The sequence below is a fragment of the Pseudophryne corroboree genome, chromosome 5 (assembly GCF_028390025.1).
Source record: "Pseudophryne corroboree isolate aPseCor3 chromosome 5, aPseCor3.hap2, whole genome shotgun sequence".
Classification (NCBI taxonomy): Eukaryota; Metazoa; Chordata; class Amphibia; order Anura; family Myobatrachidae; genus Pseudophryne; species Pseudophryne corroboree.
This window is the reverse complement of record NC_086448.1, coordinates 297,500,164-297,517,720: the sequence shown is the minus strand read 5'-3', so window position 1 is coordinate 297,517,720 and position 17,557 is coordinate 297,500,164. Positions and strand designations below refer to the sequence as shown.

Below are 17,557 nucleotides of genomic sequence, written 5' to 3'. Positions count from 1 at the left end.
TACGGCCGGTCTAATAAAGGAAGTGCCGTTCGTGAGCTCTGATTGGCTCACGAACCGGCACTTCCTTTATTAGACCGGCCGGAGAGCCAGGAGGGACACGGGGGAGGCGCGCGCTATGCGCTTTGTGTCCCTCCAACACAAAGGAGCGGGGGGGGGGGGGGAGCAGGCACTGTGGGGGAATATCTGGCACTGGGGGCATATACCTGGCACTGTGGGGGAATATCTGGCACTGGGGGCATATACCTGGCACTGTGGGGGAATATCTGGCACTGGGGGGAGCAGGCACTGAGGGGGCATATGTGGCACTGTGGGGGAATTTCTGGCACTGGGGGCATATACCTGGCACTGTGGGGGAACATCTGGCACTGGGGGGAGCAGGCACTGTGGGGGCATATGTGGCACTGTGGGGGAATATCTGGCACTGGGGGCATATACCTGGCACTGTGGGAGAATATCTGGCACTGAGGGGGCATATGTGGCACTGTGGGGGAATATCTGGCACTGTGGGGGCATATGTGGCACTGGGGGGGTATATTTGGCACTGGGGGCATGTACCTGGCACTGTGGGGGAATATCTGGGACTGGGGGCATATACCTGGCACTGTGGGGGAATATCTGGCACTGGGGGGAGCAGGCACTGAGGGGGCATATGTGGCACTGTGGAGGAATATCTGGCACTGGGGGCATATACCTGGCACTGTGGGGGAATATCTGGCACTGGGGGGAGCAGGCACTGAGGGGGCATATGTGGCACTGTGGGGGAATATCTGGCACTGGGGGCATATGTGGCACTGGGGGGGTATATTTGGCACTGGGGGCATGTACCTGGCACTGTGGGGGAATATCTGGGACTGGGGCCATATACCTGGCACTGTGGGGGAATATCTGGCACTGGGGGCATATGTGGCACTGGGGGGGGGGGTATATTTGGCACTGGGGGCATGTACCTGGCACTGTGGGGGAATATCTGGCACTGGGGGCATATCTGGCACTGGGGGGTATATTTGGCACTGGGGGCATGTACCTGGCACTGTGGGGGAATATCTGGCACTGGGGGCATATGTGGCACTGGGAGCACGGCCCTAGCAACAAGCACTACCCCCTAGCAACGAGCATGACACCCAGTGCATGAAACCCCTGGCAACGAGCATGACACCCTGAGCATGAAAATCCCTGGCACCGTGCATGGAACCAAGAGCATGAAACCCCTGGCAACGAGCAGGTAATTTAAAAGTAATTAGAAGCCTTACTGTAGAACTTAATGTGTAATGGGCATTACGGTGTGTGGCATAATGTATCACGGACATTGCGGTGTGTGTCATAATGTGTCAGGCATTACGGTGTGTTGTATACTATATCACGGGCATTGTGGTATGTGGTATAATGTCTCAGGATCATTGCGGTGTGTGTCATACTGTGTCACAGACATTGTATGTGCAATAATGTATCAGGGGCATTGCAGTGTGTAGCATAATGTATAACGGTCATTGTGATTCCTGTCATAATGTGTCACAGGCATTACGGTGTGTGACATAATGTGTCGGGGGCAGTGGCGTAACTAGAAATTTTTCTCCCCCAAGCCAAAAAATTATTCGGCGCCCTCCCCCCCCCCTTCCTTCATGCTACATAATTGGGAGCAAGAAAGGGATAAATATGCGCGCGCCGAAGGCGCGCGCGTCAAAATAAGGGGTGTGGTTTCATTGGAATGGGCGTGGTTTCGCATAAAGGGGCGTGGCATTGCAGGAAAAGACTACCTTATACCCCAGTTCTGCAACCTGCACGCCCATACGTTGGCCACCACAGGAAAGAAAAATAATCCTGATTCATGCCCCTTACATTATTTGTCATTTTTCCTCCTTATAGTAATGCCCAGTATACATTATTCCACATACTGCAATGGCCCTTAGACATTATTCCACACACAATAATGCACGACACAATATGCACACACTGTAATGCCCCCGACACATTATGCCACACACCGTAATGCCCGTGACACATTATGCCACACACCGTAATGCCTGTGACACATTATGACAGGAATCGCAATGCCCGTTATACATTATGCTACACACTGCAATGCCCCTGATACATTATAGCACATACAATGTCTGTGACACATTATGACACACACCGCAATGTCCGTGATACATTATACCACAATGCCCGTGATATAGTATACCATACACCGTAATGCCTGTGACACATACCGCAATGCCCTGCCCGTTACACCCTATGCCACACACCGCAATGCCCGTTATGTATTATGCCACACTGCAATGACCCTGAGACATTATACCACATACCACAATGCCCGTGATATAGTATACCACACACCGTAATGCCTGACACATTATGACACACACCGCAATGTCCGTGATACATTATGCCACACACTGCAATGACCCTGAGACATTATACCACATATCACAATGCCCGCGATATAGTATACCATACACCGTAATGCCTGTGACACATTATGACACACACCGCAATGTCCGTGATACATTATGCCACACACCGTAATGCCCATTACACATTAAGTCCTACAGTAAGGCTTCTAATTACTTTTCAATTACCTGCTCGTTGTCAGGGGTTTCATGCACTGGGTGTCATGCTCGTTGCCAGGGGTTTCGTGCTCTTGGTTCCATGCACGGTGCCAGGGGTTTTCATGCTCAGTGTGTCATGCTCGTTGCCAGGGGTTTCATGCACTGGGTGTCATGCTCGTTGCCAGGTGTTTCATGCACTGTGTGTCATGCTCGTTGCCAGGTGTTTCATGCACTGTGTGTCATGCTCGTTGCTAGGGCTGTGCTCCCAGTGCCACATATGTCCCCAGTGCCAGATATTCCCCCACGGTGCCAGGTACTCACATGTCCCAGTGCCAAATATAGCCCCCCCCCCCCCCATGTGCCAGGTACACATATACCCCCCCCCAGTGCCACATATGCCCCCAGTGCCAGATATTCCCCCCCAGTGCCACATATGCCCCCAGTGCCAGCTATGCCCCCAGTGCCATATATTCCCCCCCAGTGCCAAATATGCCCCCAGTGCCATATATTCCCCCCCAGTGCCAAATATGCCCCCAGTGCCAGATATGCCCCCCCCCCCCCCACCAGTGCCATATATGCCCCCAGTGCCAGATATCCCCCCCCAGTGCCATTTATGCCCCCGGTGCCATATATTCCCCCCCTCCAGTGCCATATATGCCCCTAGTGCCAGATATTCCCCCCCAGTGCCATATATGCCCCCAGTGCCAGATAATGCCCCAGTGCCAGATATCCCCCCCTGCCAGATATTCCCCCCCAGTGCCATATATGCCCCCAGTGCCAGATATCCCCCCCTGCCAGATATTCCCCCCCAGTGCCATATATGCCCCCAGTGCCAGATAATGCCCCAGTGCCAGATATCCCCCCCCTGCCAGTTATTCCCCCCAGTGTCATATATGCCCCCAGTGCCAGATAATGCCCGTGCCAGGTATCCCCCCCCTGCCAGTTATTCCCCCCCAGTGTCATATATGCCCCCAGTGCCAGATAATGCCCCAGTGCCAGATATCCCCCCCCTGCCAGATATCCCCCCCCAGTGTCATATATGCCCCCAGTGCCAGATAATGCCCCAGTGCCAGGTATCCCCCCCCTGCCAGTTATTCCCCCCCAGTGTCATATATGCCCCCAGTGCCAGATAATGCCCCAGTGCCAGATATCCCCCCCCTGCCAGATATTCCCCCTCAGTGCCATATATGCCCCCAGTGCCAGATAATGCCCCAGTTCCAGATATCCCCCCCCTGCCAGTTATTCCCCCCCAGTGCCAGATAATGCCCCAGTGCCAGATATTCCCCCCCTGCCAGTTATTCCCCCCAGTGCCAGACATCCACCCCCCCCCGCCAGATATTCCCCCCCAGTGCCAGATAATGCCCCAGTGCCAGATATCCCCCCCCCCAGTGCCATATATGCCCCCAGTGCCAGTCAATGCCCCAGTGCCAGATATCCCTCCCCTGCCAGTTATTCCCCCCAGTGCCAGATATCATCCCCCCCCGCCGCCGCTTTTTGGAGGGACACGGAGGGTACAGCCTCTCCTGTGTCCCTCCTGCTGCATCATCTCCGGCGGCCGCGGGTCTAATAGGGGGAAGTGCCGTCCGTGAGCCAATTAGAGCTCACGGACGGCACTTCTCCCTATCAGACCCGCGGCCGCCGGAGATGATGCAGCAGGAGGGACACAGGGAGGCGCGGCTGTGCCCTCCGTGTCCCTGCAACAACCGGCGGAGGGAGGGAGAAAGCAGACTGACATGCGGACGCTCGTCCGCATGTCAGTCTGCTGTAAATCAGTGGCGCCCCCGCAGCCCCTCGCCCCCAAGCCACCGCGAGGACTGCGGGGGCAGTAGTTACGCCACTGGTCGGGGGCATTACAGTGTGTGCATATTGTGTCATGTGCATTATTGTGTGTGGCATAATGTCTGAGGGCCTTTGCAGTATGTGGCATAATGTATACTGGGCATTACTATAAGGAGGAAAAATGACAAATAATGTAAGAGGCATGAATCAGGATTATTTTTCTTTCCTGTGGTGGCTAACGTCTGGGCGTGCAGGTTGCAAAACTGTGGTATAAGGTAGTCTTTTCCTGCAATGCCACGCCCCTTTATGCGGAGCCACGCCCATTTAAATGAAGCCACACCCCCAGGAATTTGGGAGCGACCCCTCTCACACCGCACAGCAACCCGAATCGACGTAGCAACATACCAGGTCGATACCAGGTTATTGTGGCGTTGTGAAAGGCGTGATATTTAGCTTTTTTGCATATTCAACAATACATCACAAGTCATGATTCATGCATTACTCTATATTAAACAGTTTGGCCGCACAAGCATTAGAAGCGCAAAGTATAAATACTTCAACCAAAAAAAAAGAGCGCCAAAGCATTAGTCCATTACAAAGTGTTTTGCTCCCAGTGCTGCTTACAGGAGACAGTTGTGATACATATGCCACAGCAGGAGGTGATACACAGCTGCCTTATATGCTACATTAGGACAGCGGTCACAGCATAAGCAAATCCTATATAACAACTCTAGCACCACAGGGTCATGGTGATGGATGAGCCCGATAGGCCGGGAGCTCTCATGGTCAGGGCAGGCAGCAGTGTCATGTGACCGTGGGCAGGCAGGCCCGGGTAGCAGGCAAACAAATAATAGATGATGTCTGAGGCCGAGCGGGGAGGTGTGGCGAGTGACATCACCGGTGTGCTGTTCTCGTATTGGTGAGGTCCAAGCAGTTCTGTAATTGGAGCAATGACAGGGTCAGATTTCTGGTAATAAGGGGCGTGACTACATGGAATCAGTGGGAGGTGCCAGCCGTGGCCATGAGAAAAAATGACGGTAGATGCTAGAATCAAGTGGGCTAAGGGACCTTTTCCGTAAGGGGGAGGAGTTACGACGCAAGGGGGAGGAGCTAGGCCAGCGGGATAGTTCCTCTACTATCCACGCCACCAACTATTACCTATAGTAATTAGGTGGTGAGCGAAGCGGAGCGGAGCGAGCCACCGTGCCCGAAGCGTGGCGAGCGAAGCGAGCCCGCAAGGGTACTTTTCGGGTACCCTGTTCGCCTGTAGCTCCTCCCCCTGGTGACGTAGCTCCTCCCCTCAATACGTCACAAGGTCCCTTCAGCCCCTCCGATATAGAACCAACCATGAGATGACGGGCAGCATCATCTGCCTCCCAGGCAGCAGCGCTCACTGACACAGGCCTCGCTCGCCGCTTCCTCCTGCGTTTACTGTGCGATTCCTGCCAGGCTGCCCACATCCGCACCAGCAGCCCCGGTACCCAACACGGGCAGCTCGGCGCAGACACAATGCAGGTAAGCTGTACGTAACGTATCTCCCTGCCTGTCAGGCGGGCACCGTGCTGTATGTCAGGTAAGTGACACAAAAGTTGCAGTGATGATGGAGAGTGAGTATGGCTGTGCTAAAAGATGCAGTGTACACGGGGGCATAGCTGCTTGTGAGGTACATACAGCGGTTTGCTAGCAATTGGGGGACACCAGGTTGATGAGTGATGAGCTGGAGGGTGGTCAGTCCTGCTGCCATGTACAGGGAGAGTATACAGTACGTCATAGCTACATACATATCCCCCCCCTCCCTTGACACTACTTCACCTTAGGGGGTGCTGGGGCAGGGTGAGGGGGCTACATAGCTGGTGCCCAGGAGCGGGGTACAGCCTGTTACTGGAAGTGCAGTCAGCACGCAGCACAGTGGGTGGTAGTGAGGGGAGAGTTGCTTCATCACACGGGAGGAGGATACATTGTACAATGTCACAATCCGGAGGTGTATTAGTGATACCATGTAGCAGCACCCGACTTCATGTGTACCACCCTGTAATACTATCTACCCAAGCTACACCGAACACCAGTACCTACCTATAAAACTACCTGCATATCTTATAATGAGGAGAGTAGTTATAGGATTCTTGTGGCATCACGTCTGCATATGTTATGGTTAGAACTTAACCCAGATTGTATAACGTAACTAGTACCATTGGCCCATGCAACCAGTGATTATTATAGTGAAGTTTGACTATAAACAAGACTATGTGAGATTTTTATATTGGGGCTGTATGGACAGATTCCCTAATCTGAGCATTGTCGGGGGAGAAATTGTTCTACAGTCCTGTACCAAAACATTTGCACCATCATTTAGACTCCGTTCAGATTGCAATTGCCGGGTCGCACCTGGGAATTGGAAACTGGTCCTTCCCAGGTTGTGACCTGGCATTGGACCCTGAGAACATGCTTCCTGACCCGGCAATATACTGGGTCGATACCAGGTTATTTGTGTGGTGTGAACGGGGAATTACTAAGCATAGTACTAACACATCAGCACTCCGTCAGAGCCATTGTACATGAATGATGGACACTTATCAGTATAGCCCTTCTACTGTATGAGGGGTTATGCATTAAACTTAAAATTATTATATTTAATATACCCAGGTGAATTTTAAATACATTTGTTTGAGGGACAGAAATGGCTTTCTCGTGGTTGCTAATTGAAACAAAAATCTTTTGCATTTTTATTTGGATTACACAAGCAAAAAAAAACCCAGTAGTAATCTGTATAAGGAAAATATTGATGTAATCATAGTTCTACCCTTTGTTTTTTTTTTTTTATGGAGTTTGTGCTATCATGCATATATACCCTGGAAACACTGAAAATTATGTTTGTGTGTGTTTATATTTGATATGGTTTAGCATAATAAATTATAATGTTTACAGCTATAGAAACGTATCTTGTACTGAACACTGAATGACTTGGCTTATATACATGGCACCTGTTATGGCCCTGAATATTTTATTTGGCATTGGATATGGCCTTATAAACCAATGAATTAATCAATTGTGTATTTTTATGATATGCTCAGCTCTGTATGTTTGACACCACACACTATTCCCCATCTAGCTATACCTAGCACTAGATATGATTGGCTTTGTATGCACATTACTAATTCTAGGGGTCTCTCTCTCACTGACACACACACACTGTATACCTACACCTACACCTACCTCTACTTCCTCTCTTCTTCCATTCTCTGACTCCTTCCATTGGCTTTAAGTCAGTAAGTTAGCCTGCCCGACTCAATTTTCCCCTGCTTGTTCTTCACTCTTTCTATATTCGCCCCCCCCACCACCACCCACCCTATTTGTATCTCCATAAACTGTTTTGTATGTGTGCCTCTGCCAACCAACTACCTTGTGTTTGCATTTGTTTCTTTTCTGTGTATGTTTTTTGCTTTCTTGCTCCCCATGTTTGTCTTGTTTCCCCCACATCCCACCTGTTCTTCTCTCCTCCACCCGACTACTTCCACCACCCACTTTCATCTTATTCTGCACCTACATAACAGTATGTCCACACACATTGATTTTACTAGCAGCACCCATTATTGATTGGGGTTGCAGTCAGAATACTGACAGTGGGATCCCTACTTTCAGAATCTCGATGGATTAGGGATGGTCATCGGTGGACTATCCGTTGATGGTACCATTGATGGATAACCTCGATGGTGTAAAACCGTCTGGAAGGGATCCATCAATGGTTTTACCTATCGATGGTCCCCCCTGCATTACTGTACAATGAAATGCGGGCCAATCAGAGCCCGGGAGCGTGGCTTTGCAGGTGTCAGGGGGTGTGGCTAAGTTCAGTGCCCTAACACTTTGAGAGAAAAAAAATCTGTAGGACTGAACCGTCGATGGCGGGAACCCATCTGGTTCTCCCCCATTGATGGTACAAGTATTCGACATCGTCATAGACCATCGATGATTTCAAATCATCGATGGTTGATGGCTATACCTACGATGGATCATGAAGGATGGTACAAGTATTCGACATCGGTCATAGACCATCGATGATTTCAAATCATCAATGGTCGATGGCCATTCCTACGATGGATCCTGAAGGTAAGTATTGGCCTTGGGGTTAGGCTGCGGAGGTGAGGAAGATTAGGGTTGGAGTGCGGGAAGGGGAGGTTATAAGGGAAGGTTATGGTTAGGCTGTGAGAGGGATGGAATAGGAATAGGGTAAAAATACTCACTGCAATCCATCGGAATACTGTATGCCGGGATTTCATACCCAACCCATTGATTGTAACAGCTGCGGTCACCACGTATTGGTTATATGACTAGTGTGCAAACACCGTAATTAGCCACACAATAGTGTACCCATCCAAGACTATCAGCAGATAATAGCACACATTGGTTATATCAATTATTATATATTACCAGTTAATTATATAGCGCACACATATTCCGCAGCGCTTTTACAGAGAATATTTGGCCATTTGCATCAGTCTCTGCCCCAGGGGAGCTTACAATCTGTAGTCCCTGCCACATGTACACGCACATTCATTCATGTTAGGGTTAATTTTGTTGGGCGCTAATTAACCTACTGGTATATTTTTGGATTGTGGGAGTAAACTGGAGTACTTGGCGTAAACCCACGCAAGCACGTGGCCATAGTGGGAATCAAACCCATTACCTCAGTGCTGTGAGGCAGTAATGCTAACCATTACACTGTCCGTGCTGCCCCGTAGGCCCCTTGCTTAATAATATTCTGTGCCTGGTGGTCTAATGAAGACTTTAGGAAATCAGGACACCTAAGGATAAGACCTAAGGACAAGATGTGAGTTGTTTTCTATTGTCCATAAAGTTTTCCTCTTTCCAATCTCTTACACCACCTCAACCAATAATACACTTTACTTCTGTCACTGGCGAAGTAGTCCTAAACCTGCCTGGGTAAAATGTCACATAACGTTATTTGTGTGCAGTCTGCTTGGAAAGTGCAGTACTTGTTACTTCTGCTGACCAAACAGAAGTGTAGGTTGAGGAAAACTGGACCACTATCTGCAGTGATCAGCAAGAAGTGTAACTTTCTCTCCCTGCATGCTTGTTGTCAGAATCACCTGTCTTTCAAAACTTTGCATTACTTAGTACAGACTGTTTTGGAAGAAATATGTGAAAAGCTGAGGCTGACTTTGCCATGCCAAGCTTTAACAAGCTGGCGATTCGGACAACTAAGAGCTATACGGCCTCAGCAGCCCCTGTTTATGCATTAGCTTCAGGTGACTGCAACTTTTCTAAATATGATAAAACATTTTGACCCATGCAAAGCACAGAGGAGCCAGTGACTAATATCTAAAACCACTGAACCAGACATACAACAAACGAAATAAATATAAATATATATAATATAAAAAAGCTTGTTTGTGCAGTCCTGTAATTAAGCACTATTTTTGTGTAAAATCAGACCTATTTTTTACAACTTTTTTTATTTAGATAAATCCCATTTTGGCCAAGTTCTTTGGGGTGTGATGTTTTCTAAAGACCATTTACTCGAAGGCCCATATATAATGAGCAGCAGTTTCTTGTACCTGCGTGATTTCAGGGAGGTAGTCTCTAGATTCAAAGCTCCAATTTTAGAGCAAACAACCTGGTTTTGCTTTATAACTAAATGCTGTTTCTCTAACGTCCTTGAGGATGCTGGGACTCCGTAAGGACCATGGGGATAGACGGGCTCCGCAGGAGATAGGGCACTTTAAGAAAGCTTTGGAATCTGGGTGTGCACTGGCTCCTCCCTCTATGCCCCTCCTCCAGACCTCAGTTTTACAGTGTGCCCAGAGCGAGATGGGTGCACTGCAGGGTGCTCCCTGATTTCTCTGCCTAGAAAGCATTTTTGTTTGGATTTTTTCTACATTTTTACAGGGAGCACTGCTGGTAACAGGCTCCCTGCATCGAGGGACTGAGGAGAGAGGGACAGACCTTCTTGTCTAAAGGCCCGTACACACTGGTCGATATATCGGCCGTTCTCTTGAACGGCCGATATATATCGCGGGACCGTCGGCCAGTGTGTACGGCCGATGCGTCTGTGAACTCCGTCGTTCACAGACGTATCGCGTCGGCCGCGCAGCACAGCCGACTGCCAATATATCTAACGATATATTGACGCGTCGCTGTGTGTGTACGGGGCGGTCGTCCGACCGCCCGTACACATGCTGCGGCGGCCGGCGGTGATTGACAGGTAAACTGGGCGGGCGCACGCCCGCCCGCCCAGTTCATGACGTCAGTCCCCCGATGGATCGGGCAGTGTGTATGCACAGCACACTGCCCGATCCGTACATAGATATATCTGCAGATTAATTGATCTGCAGATATATCTACTAGTGTGTACCCACCTTAAGATAGGCTCTGCTTCCTCGGCTACTGGACACCATTAGCTCCAGAGGGGGTGAACACAGGTTCTTACTGGGCGTCCACCCCAAGAGCCGCGCCACCGTTCTCCTCACAGAGCCAGAAGAAACGAAGTCAGAAGACGTCTCAGGCGGCAGAAGCCTTCAGAGCTTCACTGAGGTAACGCACTGCACCGCAGCTGTGCGTCATTGCTCCCATACACCTCACATACTCCGGTCACTGTAAGGGTGCAGGGCGCAGGGGGGAGCGCCCTGGGCAGCAATATAACACCTCTCTTATGGCAAAAAGTATATATACATGTACAGGTGGGCACTGTACATGTATATAAAAGAGCCCCCGCCATATTTTAGTAAGTTTGAGCGGGACAGAAGCCCGCCACCGAGGGGGCGGGGCTTCTCCCTCAGCACTCACCAGCGCCATTTTCTCTCCACAGCACCGCTGAGAGGAAGCTCCCCGGACTCTCCCCTGCTTGACACACGGTGAAGAGGGTTTTAAAGTAGAGGGGGGGCACATATTTGGAGATTATACATTACAGCAGCGCTACTGGGTAAACATTCTGTGTTTTTTCCTGGGTTATATAGCGCTGGGGTGTGTGCTGGCATTCTCTCTCTCTGTCTCTCCAAAGGGCCTGGGGGGGGAACCTGTCTTCAGATAAGAGATTCCCTGTGTGTGTGGAGTGTGTCGGTACGTGTGTCGACATGTCTGCGGTAAAAGGCTCTCCTAAGGAAGAGATGGAGCAAATCTGTGTGGGTGCGTGGTGTCTCCGTCGACAATGCCGACACCTGATTGGATATGTGAAATTAAATGCTAAGATGAACTTATTACAAAAGATTAGAGAACAGACAGGGAATCTACCCATGTCTGCCCCTATGTCACAGAGACCTTCAGAGTCTCACAACGCTCACTATCCAAAATAATAGACATCGACACGGAGTCTGACTCCAGTGTAGACTACGTTAATGCAAAGTACAGCCAAGACTGGCAGAAAAGTATTCAATATATGATTATTGTATTAAAAGATGTTTTGCATATCACTGATGACTCATCTGTCCCTGACACGAGGGTACACATGTTTAAGGGGAAGAAAGCTGAGGTAAATTTCCCTCCTCTCATGAAGAAAAAGAGCGGGAATCTCCAGACAAGAAGCTGCAGTTTCCCAAAAAGAATTCTCAGGGAGTATCCTTTCCCTAATGGGACCAGGATACAATGGGAATCTTCCCCTAGTGTGTACAAGGCATTGACACGTTTAACCAAAAAGGTAGCGCTGACTTAACAGCTATCCTCAGGGATCCTGCAGATAGCATGCAGTAAAAGTACTTTGAAGTCCATTTACACACATTCTGGTACACTACTCAAACCGGCGATTGTGTCGGCATGGGTTTATAGCGCTGTAGCAACATAGTCAGATACCTTATCAGCGGAGGTTGAAACTCTAGATAAGGATGACATATTATTGTCCCTAGTAAATATCTATCTATCTATCTATCTATCTATCTATCTATCTATCTATCTATCTATCTATCTATCTATCTATCTCTCTATCTATCTCTATATATATATATATATATATATATATATATATCATGCATCATGCCCAAAGAGATGTTAGTCTACTGGGTTCTAGAGTCAACGCTATGTCGATTTCTGCTAGACTTGTCCTGTGGAACATGCAATGGACAGGTGATGCCGACTAAAAGAGGCATATGGAGGGTTTACCTCACAAGGCTGAGGAATTGTGTGGAGAAGGGCTCTCGGACCTGGTCTCCACAACTATAGCGGGTAATTCTGATCTTTTGCCTTATATTCCCTCACAGACTAAGAAAGCACGACATTATCAAATGCAGTCCTTTCGGTCGCAGAATAACAAAAAAGTATGAGGAGTGTCCTTTCTTACCAGAGGTAGGGCACGGGGCACAGCTAGTTCCCAGCAACAGAAGTCCTCCACGGCCTCTACTACATCCACCGCAGGATGCGGGAGCTCCGCTAAGGGAGTCCGTCCCAGGGGGAGCACGTCTTCGACTCTTCAGCCACAGCTGGGTTCACTCACAGGTGGATCCCGGGGCAATAAAAATTGTTCTCAGGGTTACAAAGGAATTCGAAAGGTGCCTCCTCGCCGGTTTTTCTTTATCGGACCTACCGGCTTCTCCCCCAGAAGGGGAGTTATATTAAATATAATTCACACATTGTATCTCCAACAGGTGGTGCTCAAGGTTCTCCTCCTGCAACAAGGAAGGGGCTATTACTCAACCTTGGCTGTAGTTCCGAATACGTACGGTTCGGTCAGACCTATTTAAAATTAAAACCTCTGAACCTATACTAGAAAAGGTTCAAAATTAAAGTGGAATCGCTCAGAGCGATCATGGCTAGCTGGAAAGGGGGGATTTGATGGTGTATCTAGACATAAAGGCTGCATACCTTCATGTTCCCATTTATCCACCCCATCAGGCGTACCTGACAATTGCGGTACAGTATTGTCATTACCAATTTCAGGGTAATTGGCAGAAATGATGGTGCTCCTACGCAAGCAAGGAGTCACAGTTATCCCATACTTGGACGATCTCTTATGAGGCGAGATCAAAAGAGCAGTTGTTGAACAGCGTGTCACTTTCGCTGAAGGTGTCACAGCAACACTGCTAGTTTCTCAATATCCGAAGGTCACAGTTGGTTCCTATGACTAGTCTGCCCTTCTTGGGTATGATTCTGGATACGGACCAGAAAGGGGTTTACCTTCAGATAGAGAAGGCCCAAGAACTCATGACTCTGGTCAGGAACTTTTTGAAACCAAGACAGGTGTCGGCATCGCTGCACCCGAGTCCGGGGAAAATCATTCCCTTCGGCAGGTTCCATGCGAGGTCTTTCAAATGGGACCTACTGGACAAGTGGTCCGGGTCACATCTACAGATTCATCAGTTGATCACCCTCTGGGGTGAACTTGGGCTTAAAATTAGGATCGATAATTAGGATCGATAAAGGTTCAAATTTCGACCTTATCCATTTTCTTCCAAAAAGATTTGGCTTCTCTTCCGGAAGTACAAACGTTTGTGTAGGGAGTACGGCATTTTTAGCCTTCTTTTGTACCGCCGGTGGCAACTTGGGACCTTAACGTGGTGTTACGGTTCCTTAAGTCTCATTGGTTTGAACCACTTTAGTCAGTGGTGGTGAAATATTTCACCTGGAAGGTGGTCATGTTAGCCTTGGCTTCGGCTAGGCGAGTTTCGGAATTGGAGGCTTTTATCACTAAAAGCCCTATCTGATTGTCCTTATGGATAGAGCGAAATTGCGGACCCGTCCTCAATTCCTGCCAAAGGTGGTCTCATCCTTTCATATGGACCAACCTATTGTCGTGCCTGTGGCTACACGTGACTTGGAGGATTCAGAGTCCCTTGATATGGTCAGGGCTTTGAAAATTTACGTGGCCAGAATGGCTAGGATCTGCAAAACAGAAGCACTGTTTGTCCTGTATACAGCCAACAAGGTTGGCGGCCCTGCTTCAAAGCAGACTATTGCTCGCTGGATCTGTAACACGATTCAGCTGGCGCATTCTACGGCAGGATTGCCGTTACCTAAATCGGTTTAGGCCCATTCCACTAGGAAGGTGGGCTCTTCTTGGGCGGCTGCCCGAGGGGTCTCGGCACTACAGCTGTGCCGAGCTGCTACTTGGTCGGGGTCAAATACATTTGCAAAGTTCTGTAAGTTTGATACCCTGACTGAGGAGGACCTCCTGTTTGCTCAATCGGTGCTGCAGAGTCATCCGCACTCTCCCGTCCGTTTGGGAGCTTTGGTATAATCCCCATGGTCCTTACGGAGTCCCAGCATCCTCAAGGACGTTAGAGAAAATAAGATTTTACTTACCGGTAAATCTATTTCTCGTAGTCCGTAGAGGATGCTGGGCGCCCGTCCCAAGTGCGGACTTCTTCTGCAAGACTTGTATATAGTTATTGCTTACATAAGGGTTATGTTATAGTTTATCGGTTGAACCGAGGCTATGTTGTTGTTCATACTGTTAACTGGGTAGTTTATCACAAGTTATACGGTATGATTGGTGTGGCTGGTATGGATCTCGCCCTTAGATTTACAAAAATCCTTTCTCGTACTGTCCATCTTCTCTGGGCACAGTTTCCCTAACTGAGGTCTGGAGGAGGGGCATAGAGGGAGGAGCCAGTGCACACCCAGAATCCAAAGCTTTCTTAAAGTGCCCTATCTCCTGCGGAGCCCGTCTATCCCCATGGTCCTTACGGAGTCCCAGCATCCTCTACGGACTACGAGAAATAGATTTACCGGTAAGTAAAATCTTATTTTTACATCTAGTGGCTACATCGCCATAATTATGCTGGGACCAGAAGCCTATTACATATGAGCAATAGTCAACTGTCTCTGGAATGGGTTGGGTATGATGAGGATCCTGCTGGTCACTATAACTACGCTGGGATCCCGGGGATTAGAATGCCAATGAGGGTGGGGAAGGGCAACGAAGCCCCTCATGGGCTCGCTGCGCTCGCCACGTTGCGTGCTCGGCGGCGTGCAGTTCTATTCCCACTCTATGGGTGTCGTGGACACCCAAGAAGTGGGAATAGTCCCTGTTAGTCGGCATGCCGACTGTCGTGATTTTGATGCTGTGGGATGTAGGTGCCTCCTGACCGCTGGTCACATAACTACATCCTTCTGGATTTTGTAGTCTCTGGGAATTACCATATATTTCAATACTGGCCAACTGCACAGTATGATTCCTCTTACATTTTGTGCAAACAATATTTCTAATGAACTATTTTTAGGTTTGGGCAGGGCTTTATAAGTTAATTTAGGATGAGTATTTTCAACAGAATGTCATTCTAGCTGTATTCACTGAACATGCCGGGAGGAGGACTATAGTGCACATGCTTAATGGCTCTGGTTCGGCAACAAAGTGTCTTTGAAATGATATTGTTGGTCTGTAAATGTGGCAACTATGTTTACTGGGCACCGTGGAATGAAGATGATTGTAGGTCTAGATGTTAAGTTAATGCAAAATTGCTATTTGTTTTGCCACTGTTTGTGTTTTAATAGGTATGACATTATTAACAATGCAGTATGGTTGGTGTGTTTTGTCCTTTTTTTTTTTTTTCATTATATAGACCACTCAACATTTTTAACTGGGAACTAATAGTAGCAAAAAGGCGTAAAATGAAAATATATGTTGGTGGACAAAATTGTTGGTACACTTCTATAGAAAACAAAAATAAACCCAACCTAATTTTTATCTGAAATGGAACTCTTAACCTAATATTTTGTTGCTCAATCTTTAGGCGTAATCACTGCAATCATGTGACTTCTGTAGCTCTCATTGAGACCTCTGTAAAGGGGGGTACTCACGGAGCGATATTCTAAGCAATCTGACTAGATTGCTTAGAATATCAGCATGATCGCTCCGTGTGTAGCCCCCTCAGCGATAGCGATGCGCGGCCCCGCACATCGCTATCACTGCTGCTAGATTGGCCTGCATGCAGGCCAATCTAGCGGGTCGCTCACTTCACCCGCTGGGTGAAATGAGCGGCCCCCCTGTCTCCCCCCGCACGCTCAGCATAGATCGCGCTGTGCTGAGCGGCAGGAGATATGTGTGCTGAGCAGTTCGCTCAGCACACATCTCTCCTGCATCGGCCCGTGGGTACTGGGCTTTACTGTCATCAGGTACTATAGGTTGGCCCACTTTTCCCATTCAGACCTGATCGCAGCAACAAATTTGTTCTCTAATGGGCAAAACCATGTGCACTGCAGGTGGGGCAGATATAACATGTGCAGAGAGTTAGAGTTGGGTGGGGTGTGTTCAAACTGAAATCTAAATTGCAGTGTAAAAATAAAGCAGCCAGTATTTAATCTGCACAGAAACAAAATAACCCACCCAAATCTAACTCTCTGCAAATGTTTTATCTGCCTCCCCTGCAGTGCACATGGGGGTCATTCCGAGTTGATCGCTAGCTGCCGTTGTTCGCTGCGTAGCGATCAGTGAAAAAAACGGCTAATCTGCGCAATATAATATATATAATATAATAATATGCACCGCAATGCGCAAGCGCGTCGTACGGGTACGAAGTCCTTTGTGGCTTTGCACTGGTTCTAGCGATGATTCCAATCACACAGCTGAACGCAAGGAGATTGACAGGAAGTGGGAGTTTCTGGGTGGCAACTGACCGTTTTCTGGGAGTGTTTGGAAAAAAGCAGGCGTGGCCGGGCGTTTGCTCGGTGGGTATCTGATGTAATTACCGTGTCACTCGTCGCAGCAATCATCGCACAGAATAAGTAACTACAGGGCTGGTCTTGTTCTGCACAAAATGTGTTTGTTGCCGTGTGGCTGCACAGGCGTTCGCACTTCTGCAAAGCGAAAATACTCTCCCCCGTGGGTGGCGACTATGCGTTTACACGGCTGCTGAAAGTAGCTAGCGAGCGATCAACTCGGAATGATGGCCATGGTTTTACCCATTATAGAACAAATTTGCTGCTGCGATCAGGTGTGAATTAGGCCCATTCTTTGATAGGCTTCAGATCAGGTCTCATAGAAAGCCACTTCAGAACAGTCCAATGTTTTGTTCTTACCCATTCTTGGGTGCTTTTAGTTGGGTGTTTTAGGTCATTATTTTGTTGGAGGACCATGACCTGTGACTGAGACAGAGCTTTCTGACACTGGGCAGTATGCTTTGCTCCAGAATACCTTAATAGTCCTGAGATTTTATTGTGCACTCAGTGCTCTCCCGAGGCTGTATTTGTTTGGCAGACGATCTGGCAAAAACGCCCAGCCGCCCGGCACAGGCACTCACCTGGCACTCTCCCCTTGCGGTACAGTGACGAGTCCAAAAGTTGCGCCTCAC

The 17,557-nt window shown here is 48.7% G+C and overlaps 1 protein-coding gene across 2 annotated transcripts in view; it reads left to right on the top strand.

Moving 5' to 3' along the window:
* Window positions 1-5,644: 5,644 nt before the first annotated feature.
* The window catches only part of CUL1 (cullin 1), a 198,271-nt gene continuing 186,358 nt past the window's right edge, over window positions 5,645-17,557 (top strand). For both annotated transcript variants that reach the window (XM_063922435.1, XM_063922436.1), the window contains exon 1: window positions 5,645-5,843. The gene's annotated coding sequence lies outside the window, so the exon portion shown is untranslated. The remainder of the gene's footprint in view (window positions 5,844-17,557) is intronic.